Genomic DNA, 13,529 nt, shown 5'->3' with positions numbered 1-13,529 from the left:
CACTGGGATTGGGAAAGCTAACCCAACACATATCAGAGGAACCATGGATTTAAGAGACCAAAGTAAGCCTATTTGTAGAAATAATTGTATTTTTTAAAAAATGCATTCCTTTTTGCCCAAGCTACATTCTGCCACTGATGCTCCCCCTGCTTTCCAAGCTGAAACCCAAGCGTTCAGAATATGCAGAGCTAAGTATAAACATGTTTCTATAGGTGAAGTACAACTCAGCCTACTGCTAAACGAGCTGTCATTTTTAACAAGAAGAATGTTCCCTATTGTACCGTCTCCCACCCCCAGCCCAATGAGATCCTGAATCTCTCATCACCTGCTGTGTGCCTGTCACACACACAAGCCAATGGAGCCACTAAATTGCTCTGCACAGGTGCATCCCAAATAACAAGCATACTGTGCAATTCATATCTTTCCCTGCCAGGCTGGTGCCCATGTTGTCTTGTCACAAGCCAGCTAGTTTATCTCGCCTTCCCCAACAGGAGTTAGAGCCTTCTACTTTAATAAACCTCAAAACATGACGCCCTGCTACCCTCAAGCGTGGCTGTATACAAAGCCACCCTCTCACTGCTGTCCACTTCTGACAAAGGAAAAATCAAGTCCCCTCGCCACAGGGGGGAGGAAAAAAGAGAAAGGAAAAAGCTGCCTGTCCTTTCATCTAGGGCCAAGGCTCAACGTATCGCCCGCATCTCCCCGCCTCTGTCACAGAGAAAAAGACCCCGATGGGGAGGAGCAAGAGCTCTTACCTTAATTATGCTGCTCCTCCGGGGGATGCCGGGTTTGTCTTCTCGTTGTTGACTGCTGGAAAATCCTTTCTCTTTGCTGCTGCTCTCCGGGCTTGCAGGAGGAGCTGATCCCGGCTCCTCACCGGCTCCCGGCTGGGCACAGTCCCCGTTGGAGACCCGGCTGCCCGCACTATCAAAGCGGGATCTCCCGCCACCGCCTCCTCCTCCTTCCCCATCTCCTGCCTTGAACGCCACCTTGCCTTGGACCGGCCCCGGGGAGGAGGGCAGCCCCCCGCCGCCGGTGCCGCCACCGCTGCCAAACTCCGCCATCAGCCTCCCTGGCTACGGCAGAAGCACCACCGCTGCCCCCCTCCCCTCCTTCCGCTTTCTCTCTTATTTATGTTATAAATGAGAGACAAAAGTTTCGATATTCAGCAAAACTTAGGTTGTTTTATTTGATATAGACAGAGCAAGCAGCGCGCTGGGCAACGTGAGGGGTCACCGCCCACTCCACGCTCCACCGAACCTTTGTTTGCAGCCTCTTCTTATACTGTGGTTTCTCGTTGTAATCAATAATTTTGAGGGGTTTTTGCTGTCATAATTTTGCCAGGTAAGCGGTGGTGGTCGAATAAACATCCTTACATAAATTTACAAGGCCTCCGGGCGATAATCAGTCACAGATAGCCATCTGGTCCTTGTAGATAACCACTAGAGAAGTTCTGGAAGTGTGCTCCTTCAGATAGGCAGCATTGATCACACAAAGGCATGAAAGGCTATAGGGAAGTCTGATTTTGCAAGCTGGTAGCCGATACAACTTATTTGGAAAATATAACATAATATAATGTCACATAATACAACATAATATAACATAACAAGGTGATTTGAAACAGAATTATTTGATCATATAATCTCCTTTATTTAGTGTCCATGCTTCACTTCAGAGCTTAGTATTCTGGTTTATACAAACCCCAATGCTTTTGTGATTAACACGAATCTTTTATCATATTTACGATCGGGGGATTTTGAGCCAAAGTCTCTCCCCCCCGCGCATATGGCAGCCGAAAAGAGAACTTGCAGAACACGCCCCAAAGCCTCCGGCCCCGGCCCGGGGGAAAGCCCGTCCCACGCACGGCGGGGACGATCCGTCGCAGCCGCTCTCGGGCCACGAGCGGCGGCCAGAAGCGGCGGAACACGAGCAGGGTCGCCGCCCCGCCGGGCAGCCCCCGGGCGCCCTCGGCAACTTTTCTCCGTTCCCGCTGCCTGCCGACATGCAGCCGCCCCGGAGCGCAGACAGCCCGGCCGGGCAGCGGCAGCCCCGGCAGCCCCGGCCGCAGCCGCCCCCCGCCCACACGCTGCGGCCCCGCTACCCACCTCGGCGGCGAGGGGAGCCTCGGCTGCCGCTGCTGCAGGAGCCGCTTTTCCCCCTCTCCCCTCCTCCCCGCTATGGTCGCCGCCTCTGCCCGGAGCCGGATACAGAGAGAAACTGATTCATGTGGCTGCTTCCCTCGCTCTCTGCTGGTGCCGCCGCCTTCCCCGGCCCAACGCTCGGCAGCAGTCCTGGGGGGGAAACGCCGGCAACGCTGAGAGGAGAGGCAGCCCCGGCCGCCCCCGCGAGCAAACTCTCCGGGGAAGGCAGAGCGAGCGATCCGGGCTCGCCCCCCCGCCGCCGCCGGCAGTCACAGGGCCGGCCCCGCGCGGATGGGCGGCCCCGCCGCCAGCACCCCCCTCCGGCAGCTCGGGGGCGCTCCGCCGGAGGGCAGGACCCGCGCCCGCCCCTCCCGCGCCCCGGCTCACCGCGGCGTTCCTCCGCACGCTCCCGCCCCGCGCTCTCGCCCGCGCTCCGGGCTGGCTGGCACAAGGCAACCCGCTCGCCGGCCCCCCGCGCCCCGCCGCATCCTCCGCTCCTCCCGTCGGGGCCCCGGGCCCTTCACCCGCCCTGCCCACCCGAGGGGCGCAGCAAGGGCGGGGGGCGGCGGTGGAGCCGCTGTTCCCGCGCCCTACCGGGAGCCGACAGGCCAATGAGAGCCCAATTAGTCCAATTAGAGCCTTTAATTTAAAAAGGAACGAATGTGATGGAGTGCTGGAATATTAAAAGCTTAACGGAAACTGCAGCTTGATGGTTACCCTCAAGCGTGTCCACAACACAGCGTGCCCACAACACAGCGTGCCCGGCCGGAGTGCCCTCACGTACCCCAAAAATTGGTTTAGGTTTGCTATGAGACGAACTGGAGGGACTCGGTGGAAGAGCAGTCTCTTAGAGAGCCACGTATTTATTTTTACCTCTTAACACGGCTGCAAGAGCTTGATATTTCACGATTAAGTTGAATAAAGGGAAATGAAATGCCAGAGTTGAGGCACTTGGCCCTTTGCTTGAAATTCAGAAATTGAGTCAGTTGGGGAGACAATACATTGAGAACACGAGTAAAATTTGAAATTGTAGAAATAAAAGTGCAAAGAGTCACACTGAGCAAAGAGACACCTAAGACGACCCACACCATCTGACCTTCAGCATTTGGCTGAAGTGCTTAATGCAGGAGCTTGACTCAGATTATAGTCGAATGAAAGCGCTACACTTTTAATTTAGGTTCCCCCAGTTGCCCTCAGGAGATCACTGACTGTGCCTGGAACCGCTGGCACAGACATCAGATACCTACCCTAGATAGCTTGAATAAGGCAGCAGAAATATCCCCCTTCAGCATACTGGTGGTGAAAACTCTGGATTGAAGGGTACATTTTCAGCCCTGTCCCCCAGCTCCAGGGCTTTACCATGGACTGCAGAGCAGTGCCATCACATCTTTGTATGAGGGCCTACTGCCCTGAGCTGTCTCCAGCTTCTCCTTCAGAACACCAAGGGACAGCTTACTACTCCAAAACACAGAGCCACAGGGATGATGTCTTCTGTCTGTTTTTACTGTTTAGATCACTTGGCAGATGAGAGCCCTCATTTCAATCTCCTCTTCCTGAAGAGATTCACATTTGTGTCCCCATGGTCATTGAACAGCCACCAGCTTACAGACTGGTGCTGGTGAGAGCGTTTTCTTCAATATTCTGTCTGCAATCTGAACAATGGTGCTTGTCACTGCAGCAGAAAAGGAACCGTAAGGTGTGATGCAGATTGGAGGAAAGTATGACACTCTTTGGACAATATTACTTATCCATTATCATTTCTAGTGGGTCGAGGAAGTTCAGAATCTGACCCTGCTACATGACTCATATATGGTCCCAATTTAATCAAACTATTAACAAAGCTTAAGGTTAAATGAAAACCTGCACATTTGCAGGATTTAGGCTGTAAACACTAGGGATATTAATATTAAACTTAAGATCTGAAATAGCCAAAGTTTGTGGTTTTCATGAACTGATTTTACCATTTGCCCTTATGTGAACATCTCTTGCCTGAACAACTTGCCTTGCCTTTTAATTAGGAAAAGTCATCCTTGAATATTAAATATTATCCAGTATTGTATCTACAGATGTGGACATCACAAACCATCCCTACAGGAGACACTTTGTCATTAGGAGCGTCACTGTTTCTTCTGAAAGATGAAATTTATACGCAACAGGCACAAAATATTATTAGAATCATTTGTCACAGAGTGTTGCCAGTAAATTGGTGAGGAAGATGTGTGCTTTCTGTCATCTTGCTGCTTAAGATGTGTTATAAATGAGAGACAAAAGTCTCGATATTCAGCAAAATTTAGGTTGTTTTATTTGATATAGACAGAGCAAGCAGCGCGCTGGGCAACGTGAGGGGTCACCGCCCACTCCACGCTCCACCCACTCCACGCTCCACCGAACCTTTGTTTGCAGCCTCTTCTTATACTGTGGTTTCTCGTTGTTCACAAATTCACAAAGCCTTTGGGTGACAATCAGTCACAGATTGCTATCCGGTCCTTGTAGATGACCACCAAAGAAGTTCTGGGAGTCTGGTTTTTGGGATAGGCAGTATTGATTAGACAAAGGTAGGAAGGGCTTTTTGGGAAGTCCGATTTTGCAAGCTGGTAGCCGATACAACTTATTTGAAAAACATAATATAACATAATGTAATGTAACATAATACAACATAATATAACATAACAAGGTGATTTTAAACAGAATTATTTAATCATATAATTTCCTTTATCTAGTGTCCATGCTTCACTTCAGCTTAGTATTCTGGTTTATACAAACCCCAATGCTTTTGTGATTAACACGAATCTTTTATCAATTGTCACAGATGCACATAGCAGAATACCAGTTTTAAGGCCTTTAGCAAAATTTGATCAGTCCTGTCTCAGAGAAAAAAAAAAGGATTGAAAAAACCCTTTTCAACTCTGCCTATCTGTCCAACCTGTATAGAAACAAGATAACAACACTGAAAAAGAAATCATTGAACTTTAGCCCTGGCAATTCCGTAATGAATGATATCAAGACCTGCAGACATTGCCAGACTTTTGACTGTGAAGATGATGATCCAATGCAAATAGGAAAACTTCTGAATCTAGTCTTAACATGAATCAATGTAATACTATCTGTATTATGCTTCTTCTAAGTAGTGAAATTCAATTACTGATAGAAACATTGTATCAGACACTAAACTAGAAGGGTTATGCTAGCAAGACAGAAGTAGCAAATAATTAATTCTCCAAATCTAAGATTTCTTCTGATGACCATTCACTGATTTTTCTTTTTGTCCCATTCTGTTTTACAGGACTTCTTTAAATTAGCATGGTGTTTATTCAAATGCATTTTGAATGCTTAAAGCTGAAAAATATTTCCATGTACAAAAGGAGGCATTTCTGATAAACTAAATCCCAGAAATGGTCACCAAGACTGAGCTACTCCATAGAGACCTTGTTTATCCCTGTGAGATCAGGATTCCAAAGTAGTTCATGTGATACTAATGTGAACTGTATACTTTCTTTGCCAGAACTTTTTGAAGATCAAGAGGTGAAGAAACGTTTTCATTATCATTATTCAGTAGTGGGCTCACCAGGCTCTATTTGTTTAATTGTTAAATGAAATAAGGATTATACTGGAATCAAAAGACCCTTCTATGACAATATTTAACTGTGAGGACTTGCTGTCATGTGCACATATTAGCCTTTTTCATAAAATCCTATTAAATATCAAAGTTCCACAGCTAAGCTAACATTACCCATTGAACTTTTCTAACTCAAATAGTGTGGCAGTAGAAACATGCCAAGAAACAGGATATGTTTAAACCCTTAACCAGTGGCTACATGGCCAGTGTTTAAAGAAGCCAAATACAGATTATTGCTAATACACCAAATACTTTTTATTCAAACATGAAAAACTTTAATTAGCAATTATCTTGTTTAAATGTTGCTTTTCTGACACCTCTGCTTGAAATATGTTTTTTCATTATTGTAAGTATCTCTACAATTCTGGTGATAATTTAAATTGCTTGACTTGATTGTTCAGGTGACAGTCTAGCACATACTTGTTTGTTATACTTGTTTATAATAAAGTATGCATGTTTAAGCTGTCCCATTACAGTTGGAATCTGATTAATAATTAATCCAAAGCCAAATTTATCTCTAAATAATGCATTATTGTATACAACATCTGTAAGGTGCAGGTGTGTTATATGCCCATAAAATGTGCAGGCAGTACAATGTACCCTAAAGGTGTCAGAAAGAGGTAGGAAAACATAAATTGACAGATGTGTCTACTGCAGAGCATTTATTAACATTGTGTACATTAAAATAATTCTTTTTTTGCGGTTTTGGAAAGTTCATTATGCTAGCAGTGACTATAGGAGTTCCCTGGGAGTTGGACTTTGATGATCCTTATTGGCCCTTTCCAACTAAGGATATTCTATGATTCTATAACTCTGAGGATTTTTTTTTTTTTAATCAAGCAGCTCAACCATTTTAGCCTATTAAATACAGCTTAAGGAATGTTTGCTCTCTATCCTACCTATAATGCCTTTTAGTTTGGCTACCAGCCTACTCAGTGTGATGGTTGAGAATTAAAAAGAGCTTAAAAGTAAATCTACTCTTCCCCTACAGGCTCTTGAATCCAAAAGGAGTGCTTTTCTAAATCAAGGTAATTCAACAGTTCTTCTCTAAACTGCCTGTTTTCAAGACTATCATGCTGCAGTGGTTAGTTGGTTGCAGCACAGCTTTAAATCATATTGCAATGAGAATGAGACTCTTTGTATATGTTATGAATGATGTTCTATTTTTCCCAATTTATCAAGCAACAAGATTAAATTTAATAGTAAGTTTTTAATAGTAACAAAATGAATACAATCAAAGTATTGGAGATGACAATTAAAGTATTGGAGATGAAACAATCAAAGTGCATATATTTAAGAATATACAAAATTTGGCAGTAAGTAATTTAGTATAATTGAGGTTCGTATAAAGCATAAGCAAAACCGACCGGGGAGGGGCCCCCCCTCCGACCGGGGATACAGGGAGTGGTTCGCCATTCCTCACGTATCAAAGCATCCAGGCTAACAATCCCACTTATATACTGTAGGCTACAGAAGTTTCTAGAAAGCTCCTCCTAGTTTCTATTCCTAAGATCTACGTAACTATACTGCACGGCGCATGCTCTACTAATGGGTTAGGGGGTCTCTTATCCTTTTAAGGGTCTTATTTCCGGTGAAGGCCCATCATCACCATCAGTGACCGAGGTGTGACCTGCAGGTAGCGCAGGCGCCCTGTGTGACTGAGCAGATGTTTTCCATAACATGACTTTAATTAAGTCCCATGCTTGTGATCATTCCATTTTTGACAGCTTCAAGGTTGAAGCTGTATTTCTAGATGCCACTTATCAGACCTTCGTCCTTCGACTCTTCTTATCTGATTTTCTTCTAACCTCTTTCTTCGACTCCCAACATCTGTAAGATGTCTTTTATCCTGTCTCACCCATCTCCCCCTTCTCACTCTGTAACAATTGTCTTCTATTGATCTAAATACAATTTTGTTAATATAGTTACAACTTAATTAGCACGAATCACATTTATCACAATTCCCCCATTTCTCTTTTTGATTATATTGATTCGTGCTCTAAAAAGTTGCTACTTGGTATCGTCTATGTTTCTTTATACTAGCTTCTAATTTTTCTAACATTTTTCATGTGGCATTCAGCTTTTCACACTTTTTCTCAAATTTGGTTAACATTTCTCATGCCAGGGTATTCTCTTTGCATTCAGTCACTATTTTCTCGATTTTTCTTCTTCGAGTGCAAGTGGATTGTGCTTTCAGTACCATCAAGGAATTTAATTTTTTTTTTTTTTTTCTGTTGATTTTAGATCCATGGGCATGGCTGTAAGTTGCATTCCTTGAATTACTGAGTGGATTAGTTTGATTAGATAGGATATCATGCAAGGCAGAAACAATAGACTTAAAACAGAACACAATAGCATGAATCCTAATTTTTTCCACCACACACCCTCAAAAAGATTATTCCACCAGTCAGCTTTCAGGATAGAATTCCATTTTTAAACTGGTACATGTGCCACTTTTTCGCCAGCAAGTTTGGTGATGGTTTCCCCGTGGTCATCCATTTCCACACAGCACTCAGATTCATTATACCTCCTACAAACTTCTCTTTCTTCTGCCAACAGATAGTCTAGGGCAATTCTGTTTTGATATACAAATGCTCGCATTTGTGAATGCTGTTTGGCCAACAACTTTAAGGCGTCCGCTGTGTGGTTTGAGACGACTTCTACTACGGCCTGGAGCCTTATCAACCGGTTTAATAGGTAAATTGGAGTTCTATATCCTCAAGACCCATCCTGAGCCCAAGTAGCAGGTTCATAGTATGCTATAATTCTTTCTGCAGGCCATTCTTCATCTTTCCATTTTTGGTTTCCTCCCGCCATCGGAAAGTCGAGATTTAATTCTCTTTTTTTTCTTTTTAAGGTTTCATAAAGTGGTGTTCCTAGTACATCGCCCTTAGACCTTGGTATGACAAAGAAGGAGGGTCGTATAATCCCTAAGGTACAAGTTCCCTCCCATTTTCGGGGTAGTTCACTATGCTCGTTGCCCACAAATCCAATATATTCCATCAGGGGCTTTCCATCTTTCTTTTGTATTTTCTGGTTGTTCCCAATAAGATTTCAAGTCTTTTATGGATTGGTAGGGGTTAGCTCCAGAACTGTTATGCCAGCACAAATTAGTTTGATTATTCCACTCGCAATTCATTTCTTTTGCTATTCCCCAGTATCCAGTAGGACTCTTGGGTCGCCAGGTCTTTGTGTTATTGTCTGAATTTACTACTAAAGTAGATAGGCAAGGAGTATATCCTACCACTTCAGTGTATTTTCTCCCTTCCCGAGTTATACAAACTGTTCCAATGACTTGATGACTCAGGACCCAGCCTTCAGGCCGTCTTAGGGTCTTAGAAATTTGTGTATGATTCCATTTTAAAAATTGTTCTGGAGCCAAACCTTCACCTCTCCATGGCCATCTTTCAGCCATCCTAAGTCCTCCACAAACAAAACATTTAGATAACCCTAATTCGGTGGCAATTTCTTGCATCAGATCTACAAACAAATTTTTGTTTGAAGTTGGCAAATCCCAGTCGCTATAGTGCTGTTTTAATTGTTTATACAGCTCATCCAGTTCTTCTAACTCTTTCTTTTTGATTATTTCCCTATCCTTCATTGTTTCTTTTTGTTTTCCAATTAGTTTTTTCTTTGACCCTTTTCCTTTTTCATCCTTTTCAAAACACAAAAAAATGTTCGTATCTAGGACCGAGTTGATTATCATTAGGGTAAGGAGCTCGTCCCCTGAATCCCAAATTTTTTCTTACCCAATACAATTTTGAACTTTTTACACAAATTTCTAAGAAGCTGCTACGATCATAACAAGCTGCACTAATATATGGGTGTGCCACAAATACTGATTCCATCTTATTCTTGACCCACATGGATTGATTGCATTTGTCACAGGGATCAGGAAGGGTTCGTGTCTTTATTTCTGCTTCTTGAGTGGTTTGTCGTCTTGTAATTTGTTCCTGCATGGCCTGTTCTTTTCCATTCCATGCAGTCTTACGGTTCTGGCCAGCTGCTAGGGGTATTATTGTAAGCACCATGAAAAGAATCCTCAGGAATTTTAACTTTCTACCTGTCTCAAGGCCCCTTGGGTTGCAGCCAAGGGCCGAGATGTCCATCTTCTCGGTAGCAAAGTTTTCATCCTGGGATTTCTTTTTTCTTTGGTACCCTTGGCCTCATAAGGTTCGCACGATCTATTTTAACTTTTTCTGTTCCAAAGATGGCACAAAATATTTATAGTTCTGCAGCACTGCCTTATCTCTTTCCCTAGATTGATTAGCTAATAATTTTTTTTTTTTTTTTTTTTCCCCAATTTAGTAAAGCTCCGGAGATATGCCAACCACAACAAAATTACACTATTTCAATTAAATAATTCTTCTTTTTGGTTTTCTAAAGCTTCTTTTCCACCAATAGATATACTCACGATGCCAATTTGCTGGTGAGACGTTTTACTACGTGGCACATAGACTTCTTCTCCACAGCAATTGCCAGTTATGATACTCTGATTTATAATATTTTGGATTGCTTGTTCTTTAGCCTGCACAAAAGTTAATATGGCAAGGAGTAGCTGGTCCTGATTCTCTATTAGTTGAATTGCGGCATAAAAGGTCCCGTTTTCATGTCTTAATGGTTTCCCATAGAAGTCACTAAAAAATCCTTCTGTTGTTAGCTGATCATGCATACGCCCTGAACAACTGAAACAAAGCAATTGTCTCTCTTTTTCTTTTGCCCTAGTTACTCTCCACCATGAATTAAAAACAGCAAGTGCAAAGAATACAAATCCATGGGCGGCATTCTAAGCCATGAGTACGACATTGCCAATGTTCTAATTGTTTTTGGGCCTCCTCAATAATAGGTGTTACCAGTCTCTTTCTCTTGAGTGGTAGTTCTTCAAATAAATCAGTTAATGTTGACTGTTGGAGGCTTTTGGAGAAATTTTTCAATCCTCCTGGGCTGTTTTCATTGATCAACTAGGTGTCTGATTCTTTCTCATCAGCGCTGTTCTGCCTTCAGGTTCAATGAGGTTGCAGCAGGCAGTTAATTCAGGATGTCCAGACTTTGATAATGCACCTTTTAAAACAACTTTAAACTGGTATTTCAAACAGCAGTAAAATAATATTTTTTTTTTCACTGCACATACAAAAATCACATTCTCCCTTGGTCCCAAAGTACAGTGGTTCTATGCTAACTCTATATGGACTGTAGCTTTTGGCACCCAGTACTCTCCTTAGTTTCATTTGATTTATTACAATTTTTTTTGAGTAATTTGTTTTTTTTGGTTTTTTTGGGTTTTTTTAATAAAATTTTACAAAAATGGTCACAAAGTGCTCTCGTGCCCCAGTGAATCCCCCCATGTGAGCTGTCTGGGATCTGTTGGGCCAAAAGTCCTGGCACCACTCTTTTACTATTGGGCAGAAAAATTCATCCTTTTTTCAGGGTTACCCCCAGCTTTTTCACAGCTTTCACTTCTGCCAAGGAAAAGCATGTTGCCCCACCCTGTGCTTTTGCTTCCCGAAAAGCCACACTCACACTGCCGTTTTTTCCTAGGGCTCCCCCCTGCTTTATTATCAGCCAAATTGTTTCTTTTTATTTTATGATGCTTGTATCTTTAAATAGTCTGTTCAGTTGGTGTTGAATATTGAATTCTGCAGCTTTAAGACTGATTCCAGGAGTGAAAGAGGAGAGACTGAGTGCAGAATTAGTTATCAGAAACTACACTGACTCCCCCGCATTCCTGCTCACAGACCTAGTTGTCTGCAGTGGACAGCGGGAGAGAACTCTCTTTTACTTTTTGGTTAGGTTTTTTTTTTGTTTTTTTTTTTCTTTTTAACCAATTAAAATAAAAAAAATTCCCTGGAGTGTGTTTTTCTTCTTTTTTTTTTTTTCTTGAATTATTTAATTTTGCTCTGGACTGAAAACCCAAGAAAGCACTGGAAGCTCACACCGTAGCCCACCTAGCCTGGCCTGGGCCAAGGCATTTCCCAGCACTGAAGGAACTGATACTAGACTAAGTAAGTTAAGCTGCAACTTACAAAAAAACCCTTCTTTTGAATCTGTCATCTTTTTGAAACAATAAGAAGTTTTGTTGTTTAATATTGTTCATTTTTATACTGAAAAGTATTTTGCCTGTTAAATAAATAGTTATTTTTTCCACTTCTCTCTGAGGAAATATTTTTTTTTTCTCTAACTAATTAAAAAAAGATTGCTTAAATTTGTTTCCCAGAAAAATTCTATTCAAAAGTTTCTTTCTAAATTTACCTTAAACTAAAACAAAGTCCTTGTGTCTACTAAAAATATGATTTCTTCATTTTGAGAATCTACTTTCAGCTTTATCAAGGGGTCTTCTGGTATTTTGGTTCATATTAAATAAATGAGCTCCTGACCCCCCCTTAGTTTTCTTGAATTAATATTTTTTTTCCTGATAAATTCTTTGTGTTTGTGGCTGTTTGTATTTCTTGGATTGCTGTTATTAGAATCCTGGCTTTAATTTTCTTTTCCTCATCTCTCCGAACATACGCTTCTTGTGCTTCCTTTAACAACTCCTGAAGCTCCTATCCTGCTAATCTTCCAATTTTTCTAATTTTTTCCTGATGTCCCCCCCTAAGACTTAGCTACAAATTGTGTTTTCAAAAGGACCTGCCCTGCTGGTGTATTGGGGTCTATGCTTGAGTATAACTGCAAATCCTTTTTTTTTTTTTTTTTTTTTTAGTCTCTTTAACCATTCTGCCAGGCATTCATCTTTCCCTTGGTGCTCACTCAGAGATTTCCCTATATTTTGTCCTCTGGGCATTGCTTCTTGAATACCTTGGATAATCATTTACTTGAAATCTCTCATATTTTGCCTATGTTCTACCTCCTGATTATTACAATTTGGATCTGCCATAGGCCATTTCTGATCTCTTTGGTTTGGCTTCTAATGATCTCTATTCTAAGCCTGTATTCCTGACTATCTAATCATTTTTCTCTTCCACTGTAAACAAGATTTCTAAAATAGACTGCAATTCCACTCAGGTGTAAATATTCAGTCTTAATAACTGATCTAGTTTCTTTGCTACCTCAATATGATCTTCTGGCATCCTGCCCATCTCTTTCTTAAATTTCCTAACGTCCCTAGTATTCAGGGGAGCACTCACGTAAGCAATAGGTCCCTGTCCTGGGGCCAGATTTGCCATTGGAACCTCTCTAAGAGGGTATAATCTATCTTCCCTTCCTGCTTCCTCGCCTTCTTTGTCACTTTCTTCCTCTTGTTCCCTTCTGCCTCTAGTTCTGTGTGCTACTGGCTCGTCTTGAATAGGGGGTGCATCGGGGACCAAGGGCTGGACAGGCTGGACAGGCTGTCTGTATGGGGGTGGGAGGTGATTTAACGAGTCCCATGGCTTTAGCCAGTCCCTTCTTGCTGCCCGTCCTTTAGTTTGCAAAGGGTATAAGGAATAACCTTCTTTTTCTTGCCTTTGAACTATAAATTTACCCCCCACACACTTTTTGGAAGCCACAAAGCAGCATATTAACTTTTTTTTTCCTAATTAAAACGTTGTTTTCAACTCATATATAGATTTAAAACCTGACAAATCTAATCTTCAAATGATTTAAACTCTGGCCAGTACAAATTATTTGCACAAATCTTTTCTTTTCTCCACTCAAACATACAGTACTGTATAATTTTCTGCTTACTTTTTCTCTTTGGGATTCCCTTGTACTTTAGTATTGTAACACTATCCCCAGGGGGCTGTCCTGAGGAATCTCGCTCCCCTTCTGGTAAACCCCCTCTCGGTTCCCAGGCA

The 13,529-nt window shown here is 42.4% G+C and overlaps 1 long non-coding RNA gene across 1 annotated transcript; it reads right to left on the bottom strand.

Annotated features, from left to right (window-relative positions):
- Positions 1-1,164: 1,164 nt before the first annotated feature.
- On the bottom strand, positions 1,165-2,408 carry LOC148225152 (uncharacterized). The gene is made up of 2 exons (XR_015803288.1): positions 2,106-2,408; positions 1,165-1,548 (listed from the first exon to the last, which is right to left on the bottom strand). It is a non-coding gene; the product is annotated as an uncharacterized LOC148225152 (long non-coding RNA).
- Between the last annotated feature and the right edge of the window lie 11,121 nt (positions 2,409-13,529).

Source organism: Sturnus vulgaris, chromosome 1 (assembly GCF_052056855.1).
Source record: "Sturnus vulgaris isolate bStuVul1 chromosome 1, bStuVul1.hap1, whole genome shotgun sequence".
Lineage (NCBI taxonomy): Eukaryota > Metazoa > Chordata > Aves > Passeriformes > Sturnidae > Sturnus > Sturnus vulgaris.
The sequence above is the reverse complement of the archived record's forward strand: the minus strand, read 5'-3'. Positions and strand labels throughout refer to the sequence as shown.